Source organism: Hypanus sabinus, chromosome 13, assembly GCF_030144855.1.
Source record: "Hypanus sabinus isolate sHypSab1 chromosome 13, sHypSab1.hap1, whole genome shotgun sequence".
Taxonomy (NCBI): Eukaryota; Metazoa; Chordata; class Chondrichthyes; order Myliobatiformes; family Dasyatidae; genus Hypanus; species Hypanus sabinus.
In genome coordinates this window covers 105,323,333-105,335,601 of record NC_082718.1, presented here as the reverse complement: position 1 = coordinate 105,335,601, position 12,269 = coordinate 105,323,333, and the positions used below count along the sequence as shown (strand labels likewise).

The 12,269-nt window shown below is 38.1% G+C and overlaps 1 protein-coding gene across 2 annotated transcripts in view; it reads right to left on the bottom strand.

The window, feature by feature from the left end:
• Positions 1-12,269, bottom strand: part of sppl3 (signal peptide peptidase 3) — a 190,369-nt gene that overhangs the window by 69,490 nt on the left and 108,610 nt on the right. The gene's annotated exons all lie outside the window — the stretch shown is intronic.

Below are 12,269 nucleotides of genomic sequence, written 5' to 3'. Positions count from 1 at the left end.
ATTCTCTGATATTCATTTAGAACCTTTTACAATATACTTCTGTAATTGCATTAGAATATTTGATTTCTCAAACATTAATAATGTTAAAATGAAAATAGGTTTGGATATTAACATTTCTATTCAGAATGAAAATTAGGATTAATTTCACTGGCATGTTATGAAATTTGTTTTACAGCAGCAATACATAATAAAAACTATAAATTACAATCAATAGATATTAAAAATTAAATAAAATAAGTAGTGCAAAAAGAGAGCAAAAATAGTGAGGCAGTGTTCATGGGTTCTTTATCAACTCAGGAATCTGCTGGTGAAGTTGCATTATTGATATTTCAGAAATCAAAAAGTGAGGGGAAAGGAAAGTTCAAAGAAAATTTATTATCAAAGTATATTGTCACCATATACTACCCCAAGATCAATTTTCTTGTATGCTTTCACAGTAAAGACTAAGAAACATAATCGAATCAATGAAACACTACAACATAAAAATGGACAAACAACCAACGTGCAGAAGACAACAAACTACAAATACAAAATAAAATAGACAGATAGATATTGAGAACACGAGTTCCAGAGTCCCTGAAAGTAAGTCCATAGATTGTGGAATCAGTGTTTGTGTGAGTGAGGTTATCTACTCTGGCACAGGAGCCTGGTTGGTGGTTGACAATTAATAACTGTTTTTGAACCTGGTGATGTGAGAAATAAGGCTCCTGTAGTTCTTGCACAATGGCAACAGCAAGAAGGGAGCATGGGGATCCTTGATGATCGATGCTGCTTTCCTTCAACATAACTTTTTGTAGATGTGTGCAATGGTCGGAAGGGCTTTAACTGGGATGGACTGGGCTGTATCCACTCTTCTTTGTAGGCTATTCTGTTCAAGACACCAGGGGTAGGAGAAGCTTCTAAAGCTTCTTATAGAAGTATTTCGTTCTGCTATACAGTCGGCCCTCCTTATCCACGGGGAATTGGTTCCGGGACCCCTCGCGGATACCAAGATTCGCGGATGCTCAAGTCCCTTATTCAACCTGTCTTAATGCACTGAACCTTAGGATCCAGCGGAACCCCAGACCTTATTTAACCTGTCTCAGTGCAGTGAACATTAGGACCTGGCACCGGAGCTCTGAATGTGCAGTGTTTCTGTTCACAAAAATAATCACGATCACGATTGAAAATAAAGTGGAAATAATAAAGCGATTGGTAAAAGGTGAAACGCCATCGGTCACTGTAAAAGCGTTAGGCTACGTCAGTCAATGATCGGAACAATTTAAAGGATAAAGTGAGAAAGGCTCTGTCCTGATGAAAGATACAATTATAACTAAGCAACACAGTGGTTTAATTATTGGGTTTTTGGGTTTTGAGTTTTTGATCCTCCACATCAACCAGGCACAGCAGAGAGTGCGCTCAGAAGTGGTCTGTCACTGGGTCAAACTCGGAAAATTCTGTTCCCGAGCCCTGCACTGAAACATACGTTCTTAAGTGTTTTATATGCATAGAAAGGTAAAACATATACTATATACTAAGACAAATGTTTGACTAACTGATGCTAAATAATACCGGATGTACCTGTTCCAACTTACTTAGTAAGAGAACTTCCGATTTTTTTCAATCCCAATGCACAATAATCCACACACATCCTCCCGTATACTTTAAATCATCTCTAGATTACCTATAATACTTAATTCAATGTAAATGCTATGTAAAATGGTTGTTATACTGCATTGTTTAGGGAATAATGACAAGAAAAGCAAGTCTGTACATGCTCGAACAACAAGTGCTGGAAGAGCACTTCCGGGTTTTCGCGTTTGGTTGAATTCGCGCATGCAGAATCCGCGGATAAGGAGGGCCGACTGTACTTTGGGCAAACAAGTCTTCGTCTAAAAGAGACACAAGAGATGGCAGTTGCTGGAACTCAGCAGGTCAGGCAGTATCTGAGTGGGGAAATGACATCTCAGATCAAGGTCAAAGCCTAGTTTGACCATTCCACACTTCCTTAATCTCTCTTTTGACTGCCCTTGCATAAAAAATTTTCTATGCCCCCTCACCCTCCACACTTCCCTTTCCTCACAACTTATCACCTTCCTGTCCATACAGATTTAATGGCCTTGCCTGGAGTCACTGAGGTTTGGCACAGCAGACAGAGCTGTATTGCTGTACTTTGACACAGGGTAGTAGGTTGGGAACTTCTGAGACTCTCCAATGGTGATGATGAGAGAAGAGGTGGAGTAGAGGTTTGGTCCTAATATCTGAAGCATGTGACCTCAGAAATTATTACACCTAATGCTGGAAAATGTTTTGTCCAAATCTCTGGTGTAGACATTTTCCTAAAGTACATTAAAAATTTGTGCAGAATGACACCAATCAACTAAAAAGCCCTAAAATGCATGCCAAAATAACAAGATTTCTGGTTGTCATCACATGGTAGGAACTAGTTGAATTCTCAACGGACTTGTAAATAAAAAATCATTCCAAGTAGTACAACTGTTACAAGCCGTTGACCTAAAAGCTGTCTGGAGCTTTCATTTTCCCAACATCAAACGTTCCTTGAATTTCAAAGAGAAAAATATGACTGAAATTTAATAGTTTTGTGCCAAACTGTTCTTGCATTGAGGCTGAACACACTGCAATAAAATGCAAGGGTATAAACAAATACCTATTCCAAATAGTACTTCCCAAGCCGATAAGTTACTAACAAAGAAATAAGAGAGGGCTGACACAATTCTTTTTAAGAAACTGTAAGCAAAGCCAAATGTACCTCTTATGATATTTAACCAAAAGCATACAGAGCCTAACATATGAAAATAACCTGCAGCACTTTAATCATTGCATATAATGGCTCTATTGCGGCCAATGTTTAACAACTTGGAAAACTTTTTTACCTTGTAGCTGGTACACACAGCAAACTGTCCTTTTGGTTTCTGCTTGTTCTATAGTACAGTACTATACTGTTCTTGGATAGTACGTTTTGTTATATTTTCTACTTTCCAAAGTAACAAGAGATAACTTGTAGGGATATAGGCCAATGGACATAAAAACTCACTTCTTTAAAAGGAGTAAAATGAAAATTAAAACTGAAAAATGTGTTTCCTATTAAACATGGGACAAAGAGCAGAACACAAAATATGCAAGCAATTTTAAAATGCATCTGCAACATGATTACCATAGAAAATAATATACATTTTTTCTCCAAAGTAAGCACATCTTTAATGAATATTTCTACATTTTTTGTTTAACAAACATTTTTGATATTTCCTGACAATTATTTTTATGAACTATTTGAGAAAAAAACAAGTAAGTCTGAATCTGATTATTCCTGTGTTTCTGTCCCAAAGTGATACACACTCACTACCACACTACCTTTGGTTTAGTCTGTCTTTTTGTTCTCTCCCCCCCCCCCCCCCCCCCACTAGCGGATTCTCCAATTAACATTTTCTCAAGAAATGGAGGAACAGAAACTTCGAAAGCTTATTTTTAGGGCAATTTATTGCCTGTACTTCATCAAATATGTACTTCATACTGTGCAATTCTGAAAAAGTTTTTTAAAATCTCTCTTCAAAAACCAACAAGTAGAAAAATGACTGCATTACACAGTGAAGTCCAGTGCATTAAGAATCATATCACTGGTATTTGCATATTTTCCTGTAAAATTAAATATATTTGTAACTAATCTCATCCATTAATATATTAAAAAAAATCATTATCACATTCGCTCTATCTATCTACGCAGCCTTGTAAATATATGCTATTACCCAGGTAAAGCAAAATGACAAGTTTTGGAATATAATTTCCATTTTTATTGATGACCAAAAATGGTTTCCCCAATGTTATGCATTTGGAAGTTAAAATAGTGTCCTCCTGTATGCTATGTTTAATCAAGCCCAAAGAGCTTTTCTACTTGGATCAATCTCAATTTGGTTTTTGTCAGATCTGCTCCAGGTCAATCTCTTCACCCTTATTGTTTACTAACATATCTTATAGCCATACCTTCAGTAACCTTGACCAGTTATTTTTTAATGTATTCCCAAAGTTCAGCTGCTTCATCAGCCCACCTTCAGGACTCCTAGCTCTCTTTTGGCTCTTCCTGGGGTTTGTGCCAGCCTATGCAAAACACCTTTTGCACAACAGACTGTTACATGTCACGTCCATCTTTTCGTTATTTGTTCTCTCTCTGCCCAGCTTTCCTTGTTTCAGCTGTGCTGGGCCCCTCTCAATCTCCATTTAGAGTACTGCCAGACCTACCGCTTTGTCAGAATTATTCCAATCGGGACTTGGAGAGTGCAATTTAAGAAGGCCAGCATCTGGGGAAAGGGAGAGTTGACTATTAAAGAATTGTGCTAATTCTTGTTTTTACAAATTTGTAGTTTTCATGTTCTGACCTGTGTTCTCGTATTGTGGATTTTGGCTCTTGGATTACTCCCCTGGATTTGATATCCTTGGATCACTGCTGTAAATACTGTAAACATATTGCAAATAGGGCCTCCTGTGTCTGCCATGTCATTTTCCCATGTAGCTGGCACACGGCACTGAGGGAGGACTTGTTTGTATGATGCTTCCCCAACACCCCTAGAATAGAGCCAACAGGGGGGACATAACATAAACTCATCTGGGATACATCCTGTTGGAGTCAGTTCCTTTTGTAAAGGATGAGTTGTTTACTTTCTTAAATGATTGATCACCTTGTTATTGAGTATTCTCATGTTAAGTTAGTGTGTTCACTCCTTCCATTGGAACACTAGTTTGCTATTTTCTATCTTTTGTTTTGGAGAGTAATCCTGGGTGGAGATTTAATCCCCAGTGGGGGTACACTGTTGGACATCTTATCTCAGAGTTGAGCGTTTAAAGCCGCCCCAAGTCCAGCAAGCCCTTGAAGAGCAGCTAGGGTTTAGATAGTTTAGAGAGTTGGTTAGGTAGACAGGGACTGGACAGTGCTCTTAAACAGTCCTTCCAGGTGAGGTAATACTTCACTTATGAGTCTGTTGGGGTAATCTATTGCATCCAGTGCTCCCAGTGCAGCGTCCTCTACACCGGCGAGACCCAACGTAGATTGGGGGACCACTTCGTTGAGCACCTCTGCTCCATCCACCACAACAGACAGGATCTCCCGGTTGCCACCCACTTCAACTCTGCTTCACATTCCCATTCGGATATGTCCATACATGGCTTCCTCTACTGCCATGATGAGGCCAAACTCAGGTTGCACCTCATATACCGTCTGGGTAGTCTCCAGCCCCTTGGTATGAACATTGAATTCTCCAACTTCCGGTAATTCCCTCCCTCTCCCTTCCCCCATCCCACTTTAACTCTGTCTCCTCTTCTAGCTGCCAATCACCTCTCTCATGATTCTGCCTCCTTCTACTACCCACAGTGCTTTCCCCTTAGATTCCTTCTTCACCTCTCCTGCCTATCCCCTCCCCCACCCCTTGATCTTTCCTCTGATTGGTTTTTCACCTAACACATTCCACCCTCCCCCCACCTTCTTTATAGGGCCTCTGCCCCCTCCTTCTTTAGTCCTGACGAAGGGTCTTGGCCTGAAACATTGACTGCTCCTTTCAACGGATGCTGCCCGACCTGCTGAATTCATCCAGCTTGTTTGTACGTGTTTATTTGACCACAGCATCTGCAGTGTACTTTGTTTTTTGCCCTTAAACCACGCTGACTGATTTGGCTGGTGTCACTCATTGTGTTTCAACTCAATACTGTTTGGGTGAAAATCTCTCAGTGTGGATATGGACCAGTTTAGTGTGCACGCGTTTTCAAGTGATCCTACAATACAGCAAATAGACAAGTGCCATAAGGAAGACTTGCTGGCCCTGGCAGAGCACTTTAGTATTCCTGTGGTGAAACAAGCCCTGAAAATGGTCATTAAACATGCTATGCTTGAAAGTCTGAAGGAGTGTGGTGTTTTCCTGCTTGATCTACAGGCGCTTGATAGGGGAAAAGGTACCCACAGCTGAGAAGTCTGAGGGGCAAGAGGTAGAGCAGGTGGAGGCTGAGGCTGGGGCCAAAGTCACATTGCCACCTTATGTGTCCACTGTGTCTGGGAGTGTACAGGTCAGCAGGAGACGTTCATGGAGTGAGTACTGTTTCAGATTCGCTCCATAACCTTTACCGTAAATTCCGGACTATAAGCTGCTACTTTTTTTCCCACGCTTTGAACACTGCGGCCTATACTACGGTGCGGCTAATGCATGTTTTTTTTTCATGCCGCCAAAAACATTTTGCCTCGTAACAGACCAATAAAATTGATGAGTAGTTCACAGAGGTCCAATGAAATTGTACGGTAAATCAAGTGCACTTTCACAATTAAATTATTGTAAATCAGTCATTTGTACTCACCCTCATCAACATGGAAAACACTCGAAGAAAAGCATATGATGCAGCTTTTAAGTTAAAGGCGATCAATCTGGCGGTTGAAAAAGGAAATCGAGCTGCTGCACATAATCTTGGCATAAATGAATCGATGTTGAGACGGTGGAGACGCCGGCGTGAAGAATTGAGTCGATGCAAAAAGACGACAAAAGCTTTCAGAGGTAATCATAGCAGATGGCCCGAACTTGAAAACTTTCTTGAAGACTGGGTTAACAAACAGAGAGCAGGCAGCCGCGGTGTTTCCACCGTGCAGATCAGACTGAAGGCTAAAGCAATCGCCACCAAAATGAAAATCGAAGATTTTAGAGGTGGGCCATCGTGGTGTTTTAGATTTATGAGACGAAAAGGCCTGTCCGTCAGGGTATGCACGTCTCTGTGTCAGCAGCTCCCTCCCGACCACGAGGAAAAGCTTGCTAACTTCCGCACATTCACTCAAACAAAGATAGCGGAGAATTCCATCGGGCCAGATGATATCATAAATATGGATATAGTACCTTTGACGTTTGACCTGCCTCTCACTCAGACTGTTAATAAAAAAGGTGACTCGTCCATCACACTGAAAACAAGTGGCCATGAGAGAACGCATTTTACTTGTGTTCTGAGCTACACAGCACCCGGACTAAAGCTTCCACTGATGGTGATTTTTTAAGCGGCTGACAATGAAAGTTCAGTGAAAGCTGCCATCAAGAGTACAAACTCAATTCCAGCTGTGATTCCTGGGGGCACCACGAAGTATTTGCAGCCACTGGACATCAGCGTGAACCGGGCATTTAAAGTGGTGCTGCGCGTTGAGTGGGAGGCTTGGATGACGAGCGGCGAGAAATCCTTTACCAAAACAGGACGCATGCGAAGAGCATCTTTAACTCAAGTCTGCCAGTGGATCCTAAATGCGTGGAGCCGTGTCACAACATCCACCATCACCAACGGGTTTCGAAAGGCTGGACTGCTGCGTGATGAAGAGGACCGCGTGCGCTCAAGTGAGAGCGACAACGAAGAGACTGAAGTGAGTGATGAGATCCTGAGGTTTTATTCAATTCGGACACTGAAGAAGAGGACTTTGATGGTTTTAGTGCGCAGGAGGAAGATGAAGAAGGCGATCAATAACTTTTCCTGGTAGGCTGCAGTATATATATATTTTTTACCAGTCGTTAGGAGATATTGGAATGTTGTTCGTGCACTGTTCAGTAAAAAAGTATACGCAAAGTAATTTGTGTGTTACCGATACGTATGTATATTTAAAAGTAGCTGTGTTACAGGCACTGTTCGAAAAAAAGCATTTGCAATATATATTTGTTTATGTTACCATACGGATTTAATTAAAAGTTAAAAAATCCTCACGTGTAATATCTTTCTGTGTAAATATCTCATATTACAACGTGGGACACCTGTGGCTTAAAATCCGGTGCGGCTTGTACAAGTACAAAATTGATTTTCTTTCTAAAATTAGAGCGTGCGGCTTTTAATCAGGTGCGCTCTGTAGTCCGGAATCTACGGTACTTTTTTTCACCTATGATCACCCTTATTTAACTTATTTGTACCTACACCAAAAGATTCTTGCTATTTTCTTGGACTTATCTTTAAGAGTATATTGTGAATTTTTGAAGAAATGAATACAGAAATGGCTCTTAGATCTAAAGGGCGAGAATCTGGGAAGAATTCTAACGGTAATGGAAAGAAAAAACAGACCGATCCTAAGCACACTGAATTGATTTATGAAATGTTATTGGAGGTTTTAAATAAAAAATTTGAAGAACAACGACAAATTTTTAAACAAGATATAAAGGCTTTTCAAGATTATATGGATAAGACGGATTCAGTAGTTAACCAGCAGCAAGTTCTAATCGCAACTCTGCAAGAGGATGCCCGAAAGCGAGACTTGATAATTGAAAAACTGCAGCAAAACTTACTTTCGATGATTAAAAGGCGTAAACACTTAAAGCCAAGAGTGTCGACTTTGAGAATCAGTCCAGAAGACAGAACCTACGCATACTTGGTCTCCCAGAAGGTGTTGAACAAGAGGACCCCATGAAGTTCTTTGCTCAACTTTTAAAGGATGCGTTCCCTTCTGTATTCCCAGACAGTCCTCCGCTACTCGATCGGGGTCACAGAATTATGCGTTGATCACCGAGTGCTTCAGCTAAACCACCGGTTGTAATTGTCCGATTTCATTATGTACATGTTAAAGAGCAACTTATTCGTGTGGCTCGGTGTGTAGGGATGGTCAAATTTCAAGATCACAATTTTCGGTTAGTAGAAGATTTTAGTCCAGAAGTAACGAAGGCAAGGCTTCTTTTTAAACCTCTGATGTCTGAATGTTATGAGAAAAATCTAAAACCTGCGCTTTTATACCCTGTGAAGCTTAGAATCTCGCCTCTGAATGCTCCATGTCGGATTTTCCTTCCTACATCTGAAGCGAGAAGCTTTCTGAAGGAGGACTTCCCTACTGCTACGGACACTCATCTCTAATAAATGAGTGATTTTGATCGCGCAAGATGGTTTTTATTTCCAAAACCAGATTTTGTTTCTGGCTATTGGTGTAGGTTGACTCTATATTTTATACTCTAGTTAAAGTTTTTTTTCAACATACTAATCTTTTTATTTTACTTACTTCAACCACTGTACTTTATCTTTGGCTATTATTATTAATCCTTCGAAGGTGAATTTTTAAAAATTAAAATGGCGGTTTTTGCTCTAAAATATTTTTAGCTTTTTTTTATGATTTCGCCATTTTTTTCTCTCGTTTTCTTCCTATAATGCATCTCTTATCACAGTTTAAATTTTTTTTTGGTTTGTTTGGGTTTTAACCCGATTTATAAGTTACTAGTGATTATATTCTTTTTGTTTTTTTTACTACCAATTATATTAAGAAGTTTGGTTTTAGTATAGTGATTATAATTTCTTTAGAGTTTGGGTGGATTTTTTTAATATCCTTTATATAAGGAGTTGTCTTCTGCTGATATGGGGGTAGATTTAGTTTCATTTTTCCTCTTGGATGGGGGGGGGGGGGGGTGGGAGGTCTTTTTCTAAATTTTATGTTTCTTTTACCAGTTTTTTTCAGTTTTCTCATTTGGGCTGATTTTGAACTACAAATATGTCCGCGATGTCGTCACTTCCGGGTCTGCTCCTCGTTTTTGTTTCTCTTCCGGGTGCATGAGTTTATAATTTGGTTAACCCTTTATATAGCAAAGGGTTGATTTTAGAAATATGGCTCAGACCATTAATTTTGTCTCTTGGAATACTAATGGTTTAAACCATCCAATTAAACGGAAAAAGATTTTCAAAGTATTCCAAAGACTTAATGCTCATTATTATTTTTGTACAAGAAACTCATGTGGGGTAAGAGGACAATTATTGCTTTTTTTGGTTTTCGAGGGGTCAATCGAATTCGAATGCCAAAGTAAAGGGAGTTTCAATTTTTATTGACTCCTCTATTGCATTTGTCCAACATGATATCTTTTCGGATCCGAATGGTAGATTTTTGTTAATTAGTGGCTTACTTTTTTAACAAAAAGGTTGCTATGGTTAATGTTTATGCTCCAAATGTGGATTGTCCTGATTTTTCTAAGTCCTTATTTACTTCTCTACCTAATCTAAATGAATATAAGTTAATAATGGGTGGTGACTTTAAATGTTGTTTAAACCCTTTGATGGACAAATCTATATCTACTCAGACTTTACCCAATAAGTCGGCCACTTGAATTAACTCTTTTTTGACTGATAATGGAATTTTTGATATTTGGAGATTTTGGCATTCTAAGGACAAAGAGTTTTATTTTTTCTCCCATGTTTATCATTCCTACTCGAGAATTGACTATTTTTTTTATTGACTCTTGTTTTATTCCATCAGTAATTGGTTGTAATTATGATATTATAGCCATCTCTGACCATGCTCCATTAAAACTTTCTATTAAATTTACGGATACAGCTTCTAATGCTAGACAAAGACGATTTGATTCTACCTTACTGCAAGATCCGGACTTTATTAAATTTATAAATGAACAAATCGATTTCTTCTTTTCAATTAATTCCACGGATGATATTTTTTGCAGAACACTTTTAAAGCATATATACGTGGACAGATTATCTCTTACTCTGTTGGTCTGAGAAAACACATTAAGAAGGAAACTCTTCTATTGGTTGATAAAATTAAAGAGATTGACAAGAAATATTCGATCACTCCTAGTAAGGAGCTTTACAAACAAAGGGTTGAACTTCAAACGGAACATAGTTTATTACTTACATCTTCGATTAAAAATCAATTAATGAAAACCAGATCTGATTTTTATATACATAGTGATAAATTGGGTAAACTGTAGGCTAGTCAATTGAAGAATGCTTTGGCTAAACGTCAAATTACTAAGATCCGTCAGCAGAATGGGGATCTGACAGTTAACCATAATGAGATAAATAAATCATTTCAAGATTTTTATACCTCCATATCATTCTGAATTCCCTCAAGATCGTGATACCATGTGTGATTTTCTTGGGAAATTGAATTTTCCAAAATTATTATCAGATGATCTTTCAATATTAGAAACTCCTATTACGGATGCAGAAATTAAAGGGGTTATTTCTTCTATGAATTCTGGGAAAGCACGAGGTCCAGATGGGTATACAGTAGAATTTTTAAAATGTTTTTCTGCTACTCTTTCTCCTTGGTTATGCAGGGTTTTTGAAGAAGTAATCAGATGGGGCAATTTGCCACAATCTTTTTATAGAGCTTCCATTTCTTTAATATTGAAGAAAGATAAAGACCCTACTGACTGTGCATCCTATAGACCAATAACCTTATTGAATGTAGACTCCAAGATCTTTTCCAAGTTACTGGCACCCAGGCTGGAGAAGGTAATACCCCAAATTATTTCGGAAGATCAAACCGGTTTTATTAAAAATCGCTATTCTTTTTTCAATATTAGGAGACTATTGAATATTGTTTATACTCCTTCACATAGCACTTCAGAATGTGTTATTTCATTAGAGAAAGCATTTGATAGAGTTGAATGACCATACTTATTTAATGTGCTGGAGAAGCTTAATTTTAGTCCAACATTCATTTCCAGGATTAAACTGATATATCATACTCCAGTAGCCTCAGTGCTTACTAACAATCAAAGATCTCCCTTTTTTCATTTATTTCGGGGCACTAGACAAGGCTGTCCTCTTACTCCATTATTTGATATTGCTTTAGAACCCTTGGCAATTGCTATCAGAGAATCACAGAATATTCTTGACATTAATCGTGGGACAGATATACATAAATTATCATTATATGCAGATGATTTATTATTATTTATTTCTAATCCTGAGAAATCCATTCCTGCAGTTTTATCATTGCTGGCTCAATTTAGTGATTTTTCCGGGTATAAATTAAATCTTAATAAGAGTGAATTGTTTCCTTTAAACAGACAAGTTCCAATTTATGGAAATTCATCTTTTAAATTAGTTAATGACTCTTTTATTTACTTAGGGATTAAAATCACAAAAAGCTATAAAGACTTATTTATAGTTAATTTTTTACCCTTAATCGATCAGATTAATTGTTTGTTTACTAAGTGGTCACCTTTATCTCTGATAGGTTGGATTAATGCTATTAAGATGGTTATTTTACCCAAGTTTTTATATTTATTTCAAGTGGAACCAATTTTTATTCAGAAATCCTTTTTTTGCTAATGTTGATTCAAAAATTTCCTCATTTATATGGCAGAATAAAAATCCTAGGTTAGGTAAAATATATTTACAGAAGGCAAGGAAGGAAGGTGGATTGGCATTGCCTAATTTTAGATTTTATTATTGGGCAGTTAATATCCGATATTTGATATGTTGGTTAAAGGATTGGGATATATCTTTTAGCCCTCATTGGGTGAACCTGGAAATTAAATCTGTACAAGGATTTGCACTGGGTTTTA